Raw genomic sequence first — 17,460 nt, 5'->3', positions numbered from 1 at the left:
CCTCTAAAAATCATAAGAAGTTGATAGGACAAACCCCTAAATAACTCAGACTAATTGAACATTAAAAAATACTAAAATAATGGTAATAACACACCATTTCCTCGATGGATGAGGACTCACCACTACTGTTGTTGGGTAATGTTGAACTATCTAAGGAGGAACTGAGCGCTTGAATCTATGTTATAAGACAATATAGCATAGGAAAAAAGTAAGTGATCAATACTTTGAATATACTGGTACGTGAGGTAAGGACTTATTGATATACATATGGCAACTGAACATTGATGCACGAACATGTAAAATTGAGAATTCAAGACCAAGTAAGGCATGAATTGAATTTAATTTACAAACGGTCTGACAAAGTAACAAAAAATCAGACTACTTGGTCAAGTAAGCCCAAACTAATATAGATTGAGTACCAACTAAAACTATGGGAGATATTATGTAATCGACAAGCCATAATATGAGCTAATCGAGGTCCAACCCATAACCCTAGTTGGAAGGGTATCAATACCCTCTACTGGCAAGAAGACCTCTCTAAACCTATGTTGGTTATGTAGTTCTGGAACTCAGGGATTGCTATTAAAGTCACTCACTTTATTGGCAGGTGAGCCCCCATCCCTCGGTTCACTTGGTGCTAAATTCTACTCTCAACTAAATTGACATTATTTCTGACTAAGGTCAGTTGAATATCTCAACTGATAGTGCTCAACATGATCATAACAAAATGAGTATGACAATAATATCATGAATGGACTAACTCATTACTTGAAAGTCTGAAACATGAGTAAACACAAAGGTATCAAGTGTTCATAAGCCGCCAACACTAAATGATTACTAAAATATAATAACAACTCTTAAAAAAGTGATATGAAGTCATAGTTAAGAGACCCAAAACATAGCATATTTCAATACATGAGTAAGATGCAAGAATTTAAGCAGGGTATGTGTTAAACTTAGGAGAATAATAATTTTTCATGGTTTGGTTCATAATTTGGTGATTTGACATGGGATTAATTGAATATGCCATGAGTAATTGAAATTCAAAGCATTAAGTAATCTAATTTTCATAGAAACACATGTTGACATAGCTTGAATTCATATTACTTAGAAAAACAAGGATTAAGTTCATATTTAATATGTATAATTTCATAAAAGATGGAAAACTTCATACTTTAATCAAAAATAAGATTTTTGGTTTTAATGGGTGGAAGGAACCCATTGATGAATACCCCACATACCTGAATGTTGAAGCCTTGGAGAAATTTCTTGGTATTGAACTTGAACTTGAAGAACCCTAGTTGATTTTGGGGAGAAAGAAATCACCCATTTTGCTCTGTGATGGATAATTTTTTAGTTATGATAGGTTAAGGTAGTACTTACGCTTGGTAACTATTGTTTGGAGGGTAAAACGACATAGTTTTGGGGTTAAAAGAGTGGGAAAAGACCAAAAAAACCCTTAAGAATAGTTTGGAAAAAGTCCAAAAGCTGTCCTGACGAGTTTGGCCATGACTCGTAAGGTCTGACTACGAGTCATGGATTGAGTCATCATCATGAACCCAGATTTTGACCCCTAATGTTATGAAAATGACTCCTCCTGAAAACTCATAGGGTCTGCTTATGAGTCGTCATCAGGTGTCGTAATCACTGGTAGCTTTGATAGTGCTTCAGTAATTTAGCCATAACTTTTAATCCTGATATGGGATTAAGGCAAAATTTGTTTCATTGGATAGATAATTCAATTATCTATCTATTAGTGGGTCTTGAGCTAAGAAATTCCTAGTATACTTAAAGTAATTCTCATTTAAATATGACTATAGTTATATTCTTCATAAGAATTTAATCGCTATGGGATGTTTCAATATGTCTATAAGTTAGGAGATATTTAGGGTCATAATATATGTCCAAATAACTTATAAAACTACCAAAATATGAAGCTTGATGCTTAAATCCTTTACTGGTCAAGCTACGAGTCTTCAATGACTCATAATGTCTAGATACGATTCGTATGCTAGACTCATAACCACTGTGTTAAATATTTTTTTGATTACATATTATTGTGACTATGAATCCTTCTATACGAATCATAATCACTGATTATGGGTCGCAGTGAGGAGTCATAGTTACTTGGCTAAGCTGAGGGATCCACTGGAGTGACTACGACTTACTCGTGATGACTCATTGATAACGCTCAACTTGCACTTCAACTTAGCGCAAGGCGGTCGTCGTTAATATATTTACCCAACTTTGGAGTCGGGGTCGAATCCACAGAAAATAATGTGAGTGGTGATTAAACTAGTTTGAAACTAAAGCTACAAGTTAAATTAAAACAAATGATACGAAAAGATAAAATGGGGGTTTTTGATGAACAGCAAATAATTGTTGGTCACTTTATTTTCAGTGTTTGTAATCAAAAGTTTATGAAATAACCAAAATTATGTTCACTAAGGCTTCTGGTACATGATAGATGCTAAAAGTGGTTCAAGATTCTCACGGTGGTTAGGATAACAAGCTATCTTTATCGATGTTATGCTTAAATGTCTCTCGACCAACTTAAGCATTTAATTCCCTAATCCTCTCGAACTTAGGAAATTTCTATTTACTGCCCAGATTTTACCTCAGGCTAACCAACCTTGTTACAGTGCTGATTATTAAACAAAATATTTTCGAGTCCCTGTTGATAATTCACTTCCTACTATTTTTGATTTCTTTCTCAAACAAATTAAAGCAGGTGTGTCTACTATTTGCAACCAACAGAAGTTAATTAAAACCTCAGAATTATCAAGAAATCCTACCACCTTTTAAATCTTGAACACTTAGCACCTTATCAAGACCTAACCCTAGATCCCATAATTCAGGTTAAAGGAATTTAGCCGCTCATGATGTAATAATAGAAACAACTAGTTGAATTCATGATTTGAAAGATAAACTTACCATAAGATGAATAGAAACTAAAGATTCTCAGATTAAATCACAATGGAAATCCCAAAACAAAGATAATAATCTCTTCAAAGTATTTGCTTTTTCAAGCTAAGAAACTTGAGAGAGAAAATATCAAAGTGCGTCTCTTAAAACTCAAGTGCCAACCTTATGCGGAATAATAATAAATAATAATGATAATGCTGATCATTTAGAAAACCCTAAAACAAAGATTTAAATAGTTTACCCTAAATAAGCAAAAAAAATCAAGGTTACAGATTTTTCTCGAAATAGACGATGACTATTAGTGATGCCTTATCAGGATCCTGACGACTTATCAAGAATGTCGTCAGGTCTTCTTCAAATTTGTACTAGTCCTGTCTTAGGTTGATGGTAACTTTTGACGGCTTATTAGGACTGTGACGACTTAACAGAAATATCATCACACTTTTGCTCCAATTCTCATGTCCTGCCTAAGTCTGACGGCATTCCTGATGACTAATCACCATTATGACGGCCTATCACAAAATGTCGTCACAACTTCCACTTTAGGCCAATTCTCTGTCTACTGATGACGACTAACCTGATAGCTTATCACAGGGCTGGCGACTTATCACAAATGTCGTCAGTTATACTTGTCTTTAGATTTCTTAAAATTTCAACTTCTTTGCTTCATTTCATGTTGGTTCTCTAAAATATCAGCTTAAACTGCAAAATCAAACATAAACTAATCAAAAATAACTAAAGTTGCTCAAGACCTTGCAATTATTTAGAGTTAAAAGCCTTAAATATGTTAGGATATGCTCACACATCACTCATCATGAGTGGTTATGACTTGTTACCCTGAGTCATAGTCATAAAAATAAATCAGGCCTTTTATGGGAAATCTTCCATAACTTCTTTCCTCGAAATCAGATTCAGACAAGGCTTGAAGCATTGAGATAACTTTGTAGCCTATCTTTTAAGAGGTCTAAAACTTGAAAAATTCAGGGTATTACAAAAAGATTGTAGATGGTACATAACTTGTTAGATTATGTATATAAGGTATCGGGTTGGTTCAATAAAGAATGATAAGCCTACGGAGTTGAGAAGCTAGGGGGTACACAATCCTAGTGTTCACCTATGACTTACTATAACCGAAGTTAATATGTGCCACTTTTTTTATACTGCTACTCACCCCCTCCCCCATTTTACTTTTCTAGTTTTGCCCATTGATTACAACAGTTGAGAGCCATGATTCCACATATTCCCTTAAGATATGACCCCAACCTTTTTAGGGCTACTATATTTGACAGCGACTGCATAATATTTATAGTGAAGGTGTAGCTTAGGAATTATCATCCACTAGCTATAAGCCATTACCTAGCTATTACCACTAGAGGTAGTACCCTTACTAGTGATCTTCCTTTGCCTACTACTAAAGAGTCAAAGAAAGATAGCACTTTGATAAATGAGACCTCTGTAGCAGAGTTTAAGAAGTTGACATATAGTGATGATGATTATAAAAGTGATGACGGTGATGACTGGGGCAACGACGAACCTAATGATGATGTATACTATTTTAGTGTAGTCCCTTCCTTACCATTAATTGAAAAGAAAGAGGGGCTTGGAGCGGTCATTATTTTGTGTTCTATTGGGCACTTTGACATCAAACAGGCTCTATGTGATTTGGGAGAGGGCAACAATTTAATGTCACTGGTGATATAAAAGGTGTTGGGGTTAGGAGCACTCAAGCCTGTATCTGCAAGGCTGCTGATGGTTAATTCATCTGTGAAGAAGTTAGTTGATGTTTTATGTGACGTATAGGTAAGGGTGGTATCCTTTATATTCCGAATAAATTTCATAATTCTTTACAGTGAAATGGACGAGCAAGCCCTTATCTTTTTGGGTAGACCCTTCCTCTCCACGTCTAGGGTAGTGATTGATATGGACTTGGAAGAGATAAACCTCAAAATAAATAATGAGCAAGTAGTTTTTGATGTGTGTCTGACAGTACAGTAACCAAATAATATGAGAGTAGTGGCAGTAATAGACACTTTAAAGATGATGTGGTAGCAGAAAATGTACCCATTGAAGAGAGGCTTGGGGTTAATGCGTTGGCAGCAGTGATCATGAATTTCCAGAGTGATGGTATTGCAAAATATGATGAGATGGTGCATGCATTAGACGGTAGGGTTTCTTATAGATATTCTCCACAAAAGGTTAACCTAGATTTGAAGAATAAAACCACACTTTCTGCAAGACCATCTATAGAGGAGTCGTTGATGTTGGAACTGAAATCCCTCCCATCTCATTTACAATATACATTTTTAGGGGCTGATAATACCTTATCGATAATTATTGATGTAAATCAAATAGTATCACAAGTTGAAGCATTAATATCAGTGTTGCAAATGTTTAAGAGAGTTATAGTATGAACCATAGCAGATATAATGGGTATTCCACCAGCTATATGTAGTCACAAGATACAGCTTGCACCGAAATGTATTCCCAGCATTGAACATCAGTGACAGTTGAATCCTCTACTGCAGGAGGTAGTGAAGAAATAAATCATAAAGTGGATTGATGCTAGAGTGGTTTACCCTCACTGTAGATAACAAGTGGGTTAGCCTAGTTCAATGCATACCAAAGAAAGGTGGAATCACAGTTATCCCTAATGAAAAAATAAACCTGTGCCCATGAAACCAGTGACCGATTGGAGAGTGTACATGGATTATAGGAAGCTAAACACTTAGTCATAAAAAGACCACTTTCCCATGTCTTTCATGGATCAGACATTGGATAGATTAGTAGGCCGGGCTTGGTACTATTTTCTTGATGGTTACTCGAGCTACAATAAAATTACCATTGCTCCCAAGGACCTAGAAAACATAACATTTACCTACCCCTATGTGACTTTTTATTTCAAGAGGATGCCATTTGGGTTATGCAATACTTCTGCCATCTTCCAGCAATGCTTGATGTTTATATTCTTCCAACATGGCGGAGGATACAATCGAGGTCTTCATGGATGACTTCTCAGTTGTTGGAGGCTCCTTTATAGATTGTTTGCCCATTTAGCCATTGCACTGCAGAGATGTAAAAAGTGCAACTTGGTGCTAAATTTGAAAAAATTTCATTTTATGGGTAAAGAAGGTATCGTTATCGGGCATAAGATTTCAAAATATGGCATTGAGGTAGACAAGGCAAAGATTGAAGTTACTGAAAAGCTACCACCACCATTTCATCAAAGGTCATTCAAAGCTTTATAGGCCATGTTGGGTTTTAAAGACGATTCATTAAGGATTTGCCTCTATGCAAGCTACTTAAGAAAGACGTGAAGTTTTATTTTGATGAAGCATGTCTTATGTTTTTCAAATAACTAAAGGAGAGGCTGGTGTTAGCCCCTATATTGTATTGCCTGATTAGTTTGCTCTATTTGAGGTTATGTGTTATGAGAGTGGAGTATCTTTGGATGTTGTTTTGGGCCAGAGAAGAGAGAAAATCTTGTGTCTAATCTATTATGCTAGTAAGACACCAAACCCCACACAACAAAATTATACTATTATAGAATAAGAATTACTTATGGTGGTTTTTGCCTTCGAAAAATTCTAGACCTATCTGATTAGGAATAAGGTCATAGTTCACACAGATCACGCAACTTTAAGATATTTGTTGGTGAAGAAAGATACAAAATTGATATTGATTTGTTGGGTTCTATTGCTGCAAGTATTTGATTTTAAAGTGAAGGACTGAAAGGGTACTGAAAACCAAGTTGCTGACCATTTGTCTAGGTTGGAAAAAGAAGCAATGCAGAAATTAGGGGGTAGGCTTAAAATAGATGATACTTTTCTGGACGAGTAGGTGTTGGCAGCATCTCAAGACCTAATCCCCTGGTTTGCTGATTTTGCCAACTATTTGGCAAGTGATGTTGTCCCAGAAGACTTATCCTTCCACTAGTCACTATCAGAAATTGGGCCTACGACAACAGACTTTTTGGCGACGGTTGCAAATTCATTGCGATAGATATTCTATAGCAACTCTTTAAATCGTTGCCAAAAATAATAATTCTATTAGCACTATGATCATCGCTACTGAAAATGAACCGTTGCAATAGTTATATGTATAGCAACGTTTTTTAAAATTATTACAATAGAAGCACCTATTGCAACACTTAATAGAGAAAAATTATCTATTGCATCGCTTATTAATTCCCTCCACAATATTTCACGTCTGACAAAAAACATTTATTTTCTTTGTCAATAAAAAATATCAAACCCCCCCCCCCCCCCCCTCTTTCTTTCTCATCAAAAACGTAACCTGTCTCTTTCATATCAATGAAAAACCCCATTTCTCATCAATTAAAAACCCAGATAAATTAAATTTTAGGGGTGAATTTGTAGCTCCAATTGTCTTGGGAATTTTGGGGGTGTAAGGGAGATGCTCCAAATCTGTGAGTAGTTTCTCTAAAATCCTTCACGGTTGGATATGCATAGAATGCTAACACTGACACCATCTCCAACAATTTGGATATGCATGAACTTATTAGTTAGTCATTTTATGCACCTGTTGCTATTTTGATGCTGTATCATTATAAGTATCCTAAATATTTTTCTCATCTACAGCGCTGATAGATTACATTTACAAAAGAAATTAGATCTTGAATTCTAACCTGAAGAGGAAAAGATATCTTTTTAAACGTACTTCCATCTGGATGAGGGATGCTATATTGTTAACAAGGTCTATGGTAGATAATATCTCTCGAACTCAACACTTATTTTATTGTTAACCGGTGAATTAACAATCGCCGAAAAGGAGACAGAAAAGTTAACGGCTATCGGAGCTCAGTAAGTCGGCATTTCAGCATTTTTAAGCATTCTTGTTTCAAAAATCTTTGTTGTTTAGAGCTAATCACTTGAATTTAGGGATTTTAAGGTTAGTGTATTTTTCTAATTGACGATTTTGACCTAATTTTTTCTGTTTTAATATTGGAATATTCCCTCGACATAAGCTTTGTACTGAGTATGATTTCATCCTAATTTCTTCAATTTCGGTAATATTATAAAGATTAATAATGTTATCAGTGCAATTTGAAGGATTAGTAACAATTTTGGTGTTGTCATTTGTGCTATGCAATTTGAAGGATTGTGTTTGTATTTATGATTTAAAATTAGAGATCTATCAAATCATTTAAGTTCTATGGTCCTTCTAATGTAGAGAGCTATCCTTATCATTTGATTTTGCATCTCTATGGTTCATGTTTCTTGTTCTTAACCCCTTTCCTGGGACCTTTTGATCGTGTAAATCCTACACAATCCTACCTCTGACCATTGTTTTCTTCTCTGGAATTGATATTGCAAGAATTGATTTGTTCTTATGAGTGCACCTATTTATATTTTATGCAAATTTGTGTATTTGAAGACAATTATAAACCTTTGAGTGGTTTTGGGTTGATACTCTTTCCATTGTATTTGATGGAAGACACTTATAAACCTTTAAGTGGTTTTGGGTTGATACTCTTTCCATTGTATTTGTGCAGAGTTAACCAATATGCAAGCAGCTGTAACACAAATATCCCTATCATCCCCTGGGTAAAAAGGTAAAAAATAACAACACTATTGAGGCTGCCAAACTGACTAATAGCAAAAAGAGTAAGACAATTTGTCATGTTACAAGAACTATATCAGTAACTTCACAAGGAAATGTCAATGTTACAACATTATCTCTTATCTTTTGTAGGCATACTCACTGCCAGAGAAAGCAAAACACTAACTGGAAGTGAAAAACTTTGAATAAAAAAAAATTAATTTTTTTCCAAGAATATCACTTCTCTCTAATAGAGTTTGCTCTTTTCCTACTTTGGTGTCTTATGGATATTGGATAGTGAAGGATCTTAAACAGTGGTTGTCCCTCACTTGAGATTTGATTAGGATGCAAATGTAAATAATCACTTCTAGGCTGCCAACTAACTATAGCAAGTAAGCAAGTAATGGAAGAAACACAGAAAAAAGAACAATGTTCTGACAATTTATGGCTTGAAGTAAATTGTTGCTTTTAATAAATTGTCATGAGAATTAGTCGAGGCGCATGCAAGTTAACTTGAATGCCACGGTTATAAAAAATGTGCATTACTTTCTGTAACTGATCCACAGTTGAGTGTAAAAATAAAGAAGTAGTGATTGGAGTGTAGGATGTGTTTGCATCTGGATTCTGAGGTAAGACAACCAAATTCTTATCTTTTGGATGAACAAGTCGTTAATTGTGCCTTCATCATGTCATGTAATGTATAAAGAGTTAAGAATTTGTATTAAGTAATCAGAAAATTCCACTTATGCTCATTGTCAGGGGCGTGTGTATTTTTCTACATTCCTGCTTGAAGCATTGAACATTATTTTGGCAATACATGAAAAAAGAATCAAAATTTCTTTTAAGTGAAAATTGCTGTTATATAAGTAAATAATAATCACTGACTTTTTTTTTAGAATGGTAACATATTATTTATTAGCGCACATATTGTTAAATTATCTCTAGTTTTATCTGAATTATAGCTTCTTTTACTCCTTTTCATTCCCTATTAAAACACATACCAATTTTTATTTTTTGGTAAATAAATTTTTTTATAATATTTACTTAACTAGGCAGAGTTGACCAACTGTCTCTCAATGAAATGTAAAACTAATAGAAAGATCAGCAGGACTCACGCTAACATTCCTATGGAGTCGCTACTCTATGTTTTTTAACAATAGAATAGCTATTCTAAGTATCTAATAGAATAAAAAATGCAACTAGTCAAGGCACAGAATTTAGTTGCGTTAAGCATGTAGTCCATTTCTTGTGCTGGATTCCACGGATATGTATGTGCACAGCTATCTCCTTGCAGACTTTATTAGGCATGAAGCTTCCTTGCTTCCTTGCTGGAATCTAATTTGGTTTCTTTCTCTCCATACTATACTGATAATCATAGAAAACATACAACATAGGATAACACCTTTCCCTGAACTTCCTTTTGCCCATCTAATAATCCAGTCTACTACTTGCTCCCAGGTCCCTATGACTCTATGAATTCCCATCTATGAAAGTAATCTGCACCACAGCCCCCTTGTAATTGGAAAGTCAAAAGACAAGTGATCATGTGTTTCTATAGTATTATGACAGAATGTGCAAGCCATATCAACATTAATCCCAAACTTTGCTAGTTGATCAACTGTAGCCAATCTTTTTAAAGTGCAAGCCATGGGATGAAGTTGTGCCTCGGGTGGATGCTTGAGTGAAGTACTATGCTCTTCCAAGAAAATTTTGGCATATCAAGTAGCATAGCTAGGTACAACTTTTTGATGGAAAATTTGCCCTTCCCAATCCGTTGACTTAGTCTTGCTTGAAGATTACCTTGCAATCTAGGTGCTAGCGTGATAGCCTTCCTTGATTCAATCACTTTTCTCATAACTCAAGTACCATTCCTTGGGCTGCAACAATCCTCCACTATATCATCTTTGATATAGTAGGCATGTACCCACCTTATCCACATACTGTCAGCTTTTGTAGCTAGGGCCCATAGTTGTTTTGCAACAACTACTTTATTCCAGTTGCAAATATGCAGGATATTTTTCCCTCCTGCTACCTTTGGCATACAAAGCTTTTCCCAAGAGACTAGTGCTCTTTTTGAAGGGCAAGTTTTACCTGTCCATAAGAAGATTCTACAATGAGAGTTTATGAGCTTCATAATCTTCTTTGGGAGAATAATGATTTGAGCCATTAAGTCTGAATGCCAAAAATAACAGATGTAATCAGCTGAAGCCTGCCTGCATAAGATACCAGTTTTGTTGACCAATATTTCATCCTTTCAAGAATTTTATCTATTAAGGGGTAGCACTGGTCAACAGTTAGTTTCTTGGAAGACAGGGGTACTCCCAAGTATTTGAAAGGTAAGGACCCTTTAGTGTAGCCCAGAGTCTGCAATATTTGTTATTTCTCAGTGTCTTTGACACTTGACATATAAATGAAACTCTTGTCTTGGTTGGCTTGGAGTCATGAAGCTGTAGAGAACTTATTAAAAGCTTATTGTAGTAGTGCTATGGATGCAGTGTTTGCTTTTCAAAAAAATCAATAGATCATCTACAAAGAAGATATGTACAAGACCAAGCTTTTTGCACCTAGGATGAAATTGGAAGTTGGGATGTGAGGTGGCCAAGGCTAATTCTCTGCGTAAATACTCCAGAGCAATCACATAAAGGTAAGGTGACGTAGGGTCACCTTTCCTTATTCCTCTTTTACCTTGAAAAGGCTTAGTAAGTCCACCATTTAACACTAGAGAATAGGACACAATTGTAACACATTCCATAACCTATCTAATAAATTTCTGGGGAAATCCCAATTTTGCAAGCATGCTTTTAAGGAAACACCATTCAACACCTTCATAGGCTTTCCTTAAGTTAACTTTCAATACACATCTAGGAGATAGTCCTTTTCTTGTATACCATTTCAATAATTCATGGCTAAAGATCACATTATCAATGATGGATCTTCCTTCTATAAAAGCTGACTGGGAGGGGATTATAATGGTGTTCATTACTCCCTTCATCCTATTTGTTAACACCTTAGTAATGATCTTGTAGAATGTAGTACAATATGCTATGGGCCTGTAGTCTTTAACTAATGTGGGTGCAGGTACCTTTGGCATAAGTGTTACTGAAGTGCAGCTAAAAGTTTTAAGCACTTTACCTGTGGTAAAGAACTTTTGAACAGCCAGTAATACATCTGATTTCACTATGTTCCATTAACTGGTGTAGAATTCAATAGGGACACCATCCACTCCTGGTGATTTCTCAATTGCCATGTCCTTTATAGTATTCATAACCTCCTCCTCTATAACCTATTGTATAAGTGACATCTTTTGTGGATTAGATAAACAAGGACCTCTTCTGACGACCTATGAGTTTGGTAAGGTCAACTCATCAGCAGCAGTTCCTAGTAGGTTGGTAAAGAAGGATACAAATTCCTGTTCCACTAAGACTGGATCTACAATCTTTAGTCCTTGATCAATATAGATTGATGTAATAGCATTTCTACTTGCCCTGATCCTACATTGTACATGAAAAAATTATAATTAGAGTCCCCACAGGTAATCCAAGTAGCCCTGGATTTTTGTCTTAGTGCTTGCTCTTCCACTAGACTCCATTGGTGCAGTTTCTAAACATAATTCTCTCCTCCTCTATCAAAGTTTGATTTAACAAATCATTGGTCAACTTGTCTGGATTAACTGCTAGCTGTTGTCTGGTAGTATGCAAGTGGATCTCATATAAAGCTAGATAGGATTTTAGCCCCTTTAGGTTTGTCTTTAGTTCTTTCAACTTCTGAGCCAACTGATATATTTTAGTCCCAGTGTATCTTTGACTCCAGGTACTTGCAGCAATTTCTAGGAACTTGTGATGTTGTATGACTGTAGTGTATAACTTGAAAGGCTTTGGTCTACTATTCACTGTAGGATTGCACTATAATAAGATGGAGAATGATTAGAAATGCCTGGTAGTAGGTATTCAGCCTCTACTGCTCCATAGCTTTATAACTATTTATAATTTCCTATAGCCCAGTCAATTCTTGAATATACTCTGTGGTTCTGCTCCTTCTTATTGCAGAAAGAATAATAGCAGCCTCTAGATCTCAGTAGGTGTAATAGGGGAGCCCAACCTGTCATCAAAACTAAATATAGCATCGAAGTCTCCACCCAAGATCCAAATCCAAGGTTCCTGAATGTTTGTACTCAATCCCCTCAGGGCAGACCATAATGTTATTCTTTCAACAGTAGTATTTTTTGCATATATAACAGTAACATAAGCAGCAAAGTACTGGACTCTCCACATAACAATGTATAAACTGTTTATGAGAGATTAATACCTACACCTGCACATGGTTTCTCCATAGTAACCAAATTCGACCATTTGGAGCCATCGGGTAATTGCAACTAGTACTCCAACCTTGTGCAACCTTTGCCAGTATGTTGAGATTTTTGTGCTGATTCACTCTCATTTTTAGACATCTCATTATTTCTATCTTATGTTTCACTATAAAGAGCTTAAACTCTTTCTGCTTAAGGGTTGGTTCAATCCCCTCAAGTTCCAAGTTGCAAAAATCATGTTATGTTGGGTGGTTTGCCAACATCACCTGTCACACCTTCATGATCACCCATACTTTCCAAAGTTGAGAACCTGTTGTCACTCCTAGAAGTGCCTACCCCTCCTTCTAGTGAGGTCTCACCAGTCCCAGTTGCATGTTGGATACTCTACACTTGTAGTTCCTGGTCATTTTCCAAGTTATAGGTCTGCAGATGGTCATCTAGTGGTGGAGGGGTGGTAGTTTCCTTACTTGTAGCATTCCTTGTTTCTTTTTCTTGCCATTCTTCACATGCAGGTTTTCTCTTTCTTTTATTCCTCCTTATTCTTTTTAGTTTCTCTTGGAAGTCCTTCTCCTGATCCTCTACTTTGTCATGTAGTCGGTAATCATCAGTAGAGTGCCCAAAACGTAGACAATGGCTACAAAATTTGGGTTTACAATCATACTCAATAGTCTAATAGAATGTTCCTGATGGAGTCACCATTTCAATGGATTCAATTAAAGGTTGGGATGCATACACTTTAACGCCTACACGAGCATAAGATATACGTTCCATGCTAGCGGTATAATGGTCTGTGCGAAGAGGACGACCAATTTCACTCACTATTTTACTCAATGCATCACCTGACCAGTACACAACAGGAGTACACAACAGGTAGTCCTGGAAGTGTAATCCATAGTGGAATAGTTGTTATGCAATTTGGATCAAATTCAAAGTCAATAACCATGGTTGAACTATGAATGGTTTGTTGTGAAATTTGTAAAGGCCACCTAGAAGTACCTTATCCTTATCAGCAGCTGAGTTGAATCAGAAGATGTAATATCTAGCTGCATGACCCAGAGTTTGGGGTTTTTCAACAAAATTCCATACATTTTCAACAAAATACTCCATAGATTTTTGGTAGGGAGTATCCCCCACCACAAAACTTATTAGGGAATTTTTCCAGTAGTGTGATTGGTCTTTTAAATCATCTTCGACAATAGTGACAACAATTTTCCCATCTAGAGTAACCGGAGGAACGTAGTTCAGGGTCTTTCCAGTACCAGCTTTGCGATTTTCAGTATATTCCTTCTTCACTGGCTGCTGAGGAGATGGTGCTTGCTCTGAGAATTGCAACCCCTTTTTCAGTATAGATACTATGCTTCAAAGATGAATCGATGTCGGCGAATCCGAGTCTGAGTTGGGTTCCTTAACCTCCTCAGGGATAGAACACCTGAGGGGTAGAAAGCTTCCAAACGTTATGGATGCAGTGAATAGCTAATTCCGTCTTGCAGGGTAACCAATTTTGTCGGTGACACCATAGTTTTCGGTAGAAATCATGAGGAATTATAAAGAGTGCACGTTAGCAACCTTGCTAATATGCGCCGGGAGCAGCATTCCTCTTCTGTCAGAACACATACCAGTTGGTAGCTTGTCGATTGAGATTTTTCAAGTCTTTACATATCTCATTAGACGCTGAATGTTCAATAACAAATCTATATAATTTGTTATGGCAGGAACGATGCAGACGAAGCTTTACAGAAGTTGAATGGAACTGCTATTGGCAAGCAAATAGTGCGTCTTTCTTGGGGACGAAACCCAGCAAATTAACACGTATTATCTCTTTCTTTCTCCCATCACCTTTTTATCTGTTCGTTGTTGCTTCTTTAAAGTTCGTCTTTGGAAAAACTCTCAAAGTTATATATTCCTTTATCTGACCTGCAGGGCTTAAAAACTCTCAAAGTCACTTTTTATCATGCTGCCAAGGATGAAGTGAGTGCTGAAAGGCATTCTTTATGTTTTTATGACACATTTTTACCACATCATTCTGTAATATAATCTTGGACTGACATTTTCAGGTGACTATCCGTACTATCAAATTGCAAAAACAAAGTACCATAGGAGATGTTCTTAATGACTTGAAAAAAAGGTACTTTGGAGTTTTCGTGTGCTTTAGAACTGGATGCCTTTGAACTTTATCCCCATATCCACAAATAAGTATTAAGTCTATAAAATATGTTGTGGGAGAGATGTGAAAACTAACCTTGTCTGTTTATTGCAAGATACTCATCTTATCTTATGTTATGATGCAGGTTGGAGTGCCACTTCTAGATACTGAACTAATATTTCTGGATGTGTTTAACCACAAGATATATAAGGTACTATGGTGTTGCGTAACTTTCTTTTATACCGTGGTTTTGCGTCTGCTAAGATGCTTCTCACTTCTCAGTACTCAGATCAGTTCACTGGTTGTAAATTTAATCTCTTTTTACTTATTTTTTTGAAATGACAATGTTATATGGTGCTGAAGATGGTAGAGGATAACCCAAAAAAAATTAGCCTAAGAAAGTGGAGTATCATTCACGTCTCTCAGTGTATGTGCCAGTATGTTTGAAACCTCTTCTCGAGATGAACCCTTTGATGGTCTTAGTCATTTGCTAACAACAAGGGTATGAATGACCCCTAAATATAAGGAAAGGTAAAATTAAGATATTTCGTATAGAGGGGAGGATTTTAAATCCTTTTCCCTTAAGATTTTTCTCATCGTCTCTCACTAAATTCTGCTGCTTAGAACTTATAGTTGTTGGTGATTTTGTGTTAAAGGTCTGGAAATACTCACCAGTTCATGAATGGACTCCGGATGCAGGGGTAGGTGATACTGATGTTAGAAGCTAGTAAAAGCCTACTCTTCTTCAATTTATTTACCAAGGCATCTCTTTTTCGATCTAGTTTCATAGCCAGGGTAAGTATAACATCTTCACTTCATATTATATAATTTTTATTCTATGTGCCCTGCTTTGCAAAATTTTTTGTGGAAAGTTATATCCTAAATTGGTCACATTATTAGACTTTGTGGATTCACCTAGTTAAATGTCCCTGGTCTTAGACTTGCTTTCCCTATTTTTAGATGGTTGTTTTCGGCATTCTGTTTCCTGCCTTGATCAATATTGCTCATACTCAATGCTTTTATTTTGTTTTGTTTGAGTTTTCCTATTGAGGCAGATAACATACATCAATGTCTCAGCTGAAGAGGTAACATTACTTGTTACTGCTACTTTTGCAGAAGCTTTAAGTTCTCGTATTTGAGAGCATAACCAGTGTTTTGGACCTGATTGGAGGTTTTCTTATGTTGTTGCAGCATATCACTGAACATCATCATTCTGAATGTACAACTCAGTTATCTACTCGTTTAGTTCACAAACATCTAAAGATGGTGAAGTTAATTGGTTTTATTGGGTGTAGAAATAATTGTAAGACGGCCTTGCTTTTACTAGAAATTGGAGGCGCCTCTCTTAAAGAGATCATCCTACATCCTACAAATAACATTCACCACTATGAGGTTAAGAGAATTGCATCAATTGAAAAGCGCAGAAAACAACTCGAAGCGAAGTTGCCACCAGGGGTTAAACTAGTGATGATATAGCTTCAATGAAAGGTGTTACATTCATTTCACTCTCTTTGCTTATCCATATTCTACAATTATATGTTAGTTTATTTTTATTTTCATATTGTGAAATTTTTTAAATAAAAAGCCCCCCTTAAACTAGTTAAAAAGTTTTATCTAAACATTAAAACTGCTATCTGATCCTATTGATTGAACACTTAAATACATGACTACAAGTTCTAACTGTATGGTGCTCATAGGTTGTAATTCTGGTTTCTTTAATTAGTCTATGATAATGTTCACAGTGTTTCCCAGAAAAAGTTCCAACTATATATTTCTTGTGCTTACAGGCCGTGATGCCTATAGTACAAGAGGGTGTCACTTTTAGCCTTGGTAAATTGAACGTACCTCCAAATGAGATTGTAAGATTATTCTAACACACCTCAGCAATAACAACAACATATGCAGTGTAATTCCATAACAAGATATGGTGAACCACTTTTTCTAGGAATTCAAGAGAAAGCACAGGAAGGATATGGTGAACCACTTTGTCCAGGAATTCAAAAGAAAGCACAGGAAGGATATTAGTGTATTATAATTTATTATATATGTAAATACTAATTTATATAGTTGCATAAAATTTTAATTTGGATTATTATATTAATGAAAGATTTTACTGTGAATTGTCTATATATATAATTGTATTCATATAATTCTCTCTCTCTGTCTATCATTATCTATATATATATATAGATAGATAGATAGATATTCATCGTTGAATAGGTGACAAAAATCATTGCAATAAGTAGCAAAAAATGTTGCAATAGGTGTCAAAAAGCGTTGCAATAGATAGTTAAAAGTCATTGCAAAAGATCAACAAGTGTTGCAATAGATACTCAAAAATTGTTCCAATAGGGTTATTGCAATGCTGTCCTATCGTTACAATATAGTCTATTGCAATGGTTCTTAACCGTTTCTATTGACAATATAAAACGTCCTAATAGGAGTTAAAATAAACTGCTTTAATAGTTTTATCTATTTCAACAGTTATTGAAATCGTTGCAAAAGTCAGTGATAGCTCTATTGCAAT

General features: G+C 35.7%; 1 long non-coding RNA gene across 11 annotated transcripts; it reads left to right on the top strand.

The window, feature by feature from the left end:
• Positions 1 to 7,141: 7,141 nt before the first annotated feature.
• LOC107873306 lies at positions 7,142 to 17,053 on the top strand. Of its 11 annotated transcripts, none has more exons than XR_007057082.1 (12): positions 7,142 to 7,745; positions 8,438 to 8,497; positions 14,281 to 14,408; positions 14,503 to 14,599; positions 14,711 to 14,758; positions 14,845 to 14,915; positions 15,079 to 15,144; positions 15,297 to 15,464; positions 15,590 to 16,018; positions 16,125 to 16,152; positions 16,229 to 16,421; positions 16,721 to 17,053. It is a non-coding gene; the product is annotated as an uncharacterized LOC107873306 (long non-coding RNA). The 11 variants fall into 11 exon arrangements; XR_007057079.1 differs by having other exon boundaries at positions 7,194 to 7,351; XR_007057080.1 differs by lacking the exon at positions 14,281 to 14,408 and having other exon boundaries at positions 7,195 to 7,351.
• The last annotated feature ends 407 nt before the right edge of the window (positions 17,054 to 17,460 follow it).

The sequence above is a fragment of the Capsicum annuum genome, chromosome 6, assembly GCF_002878395.1.
Source record: "Capsicum annuum cultivar UCD-10X-F1 chromosome 6, UCD10Xv1.1, whole genome shotgun sequence".
NCBI classification, from domain to species: domain Eukaryota; kingdom Viridiplantae; phylum Streptophyta; class Magnoliopsida; order Solanales; family Solanaceae; genus Capsicum; species Capsicum annuum.
The sequence above is the reverse complement of the archived record's forward strand: the minus strand, read 5'-3'. Positions and strand labels throughout refer to the sequence as shown.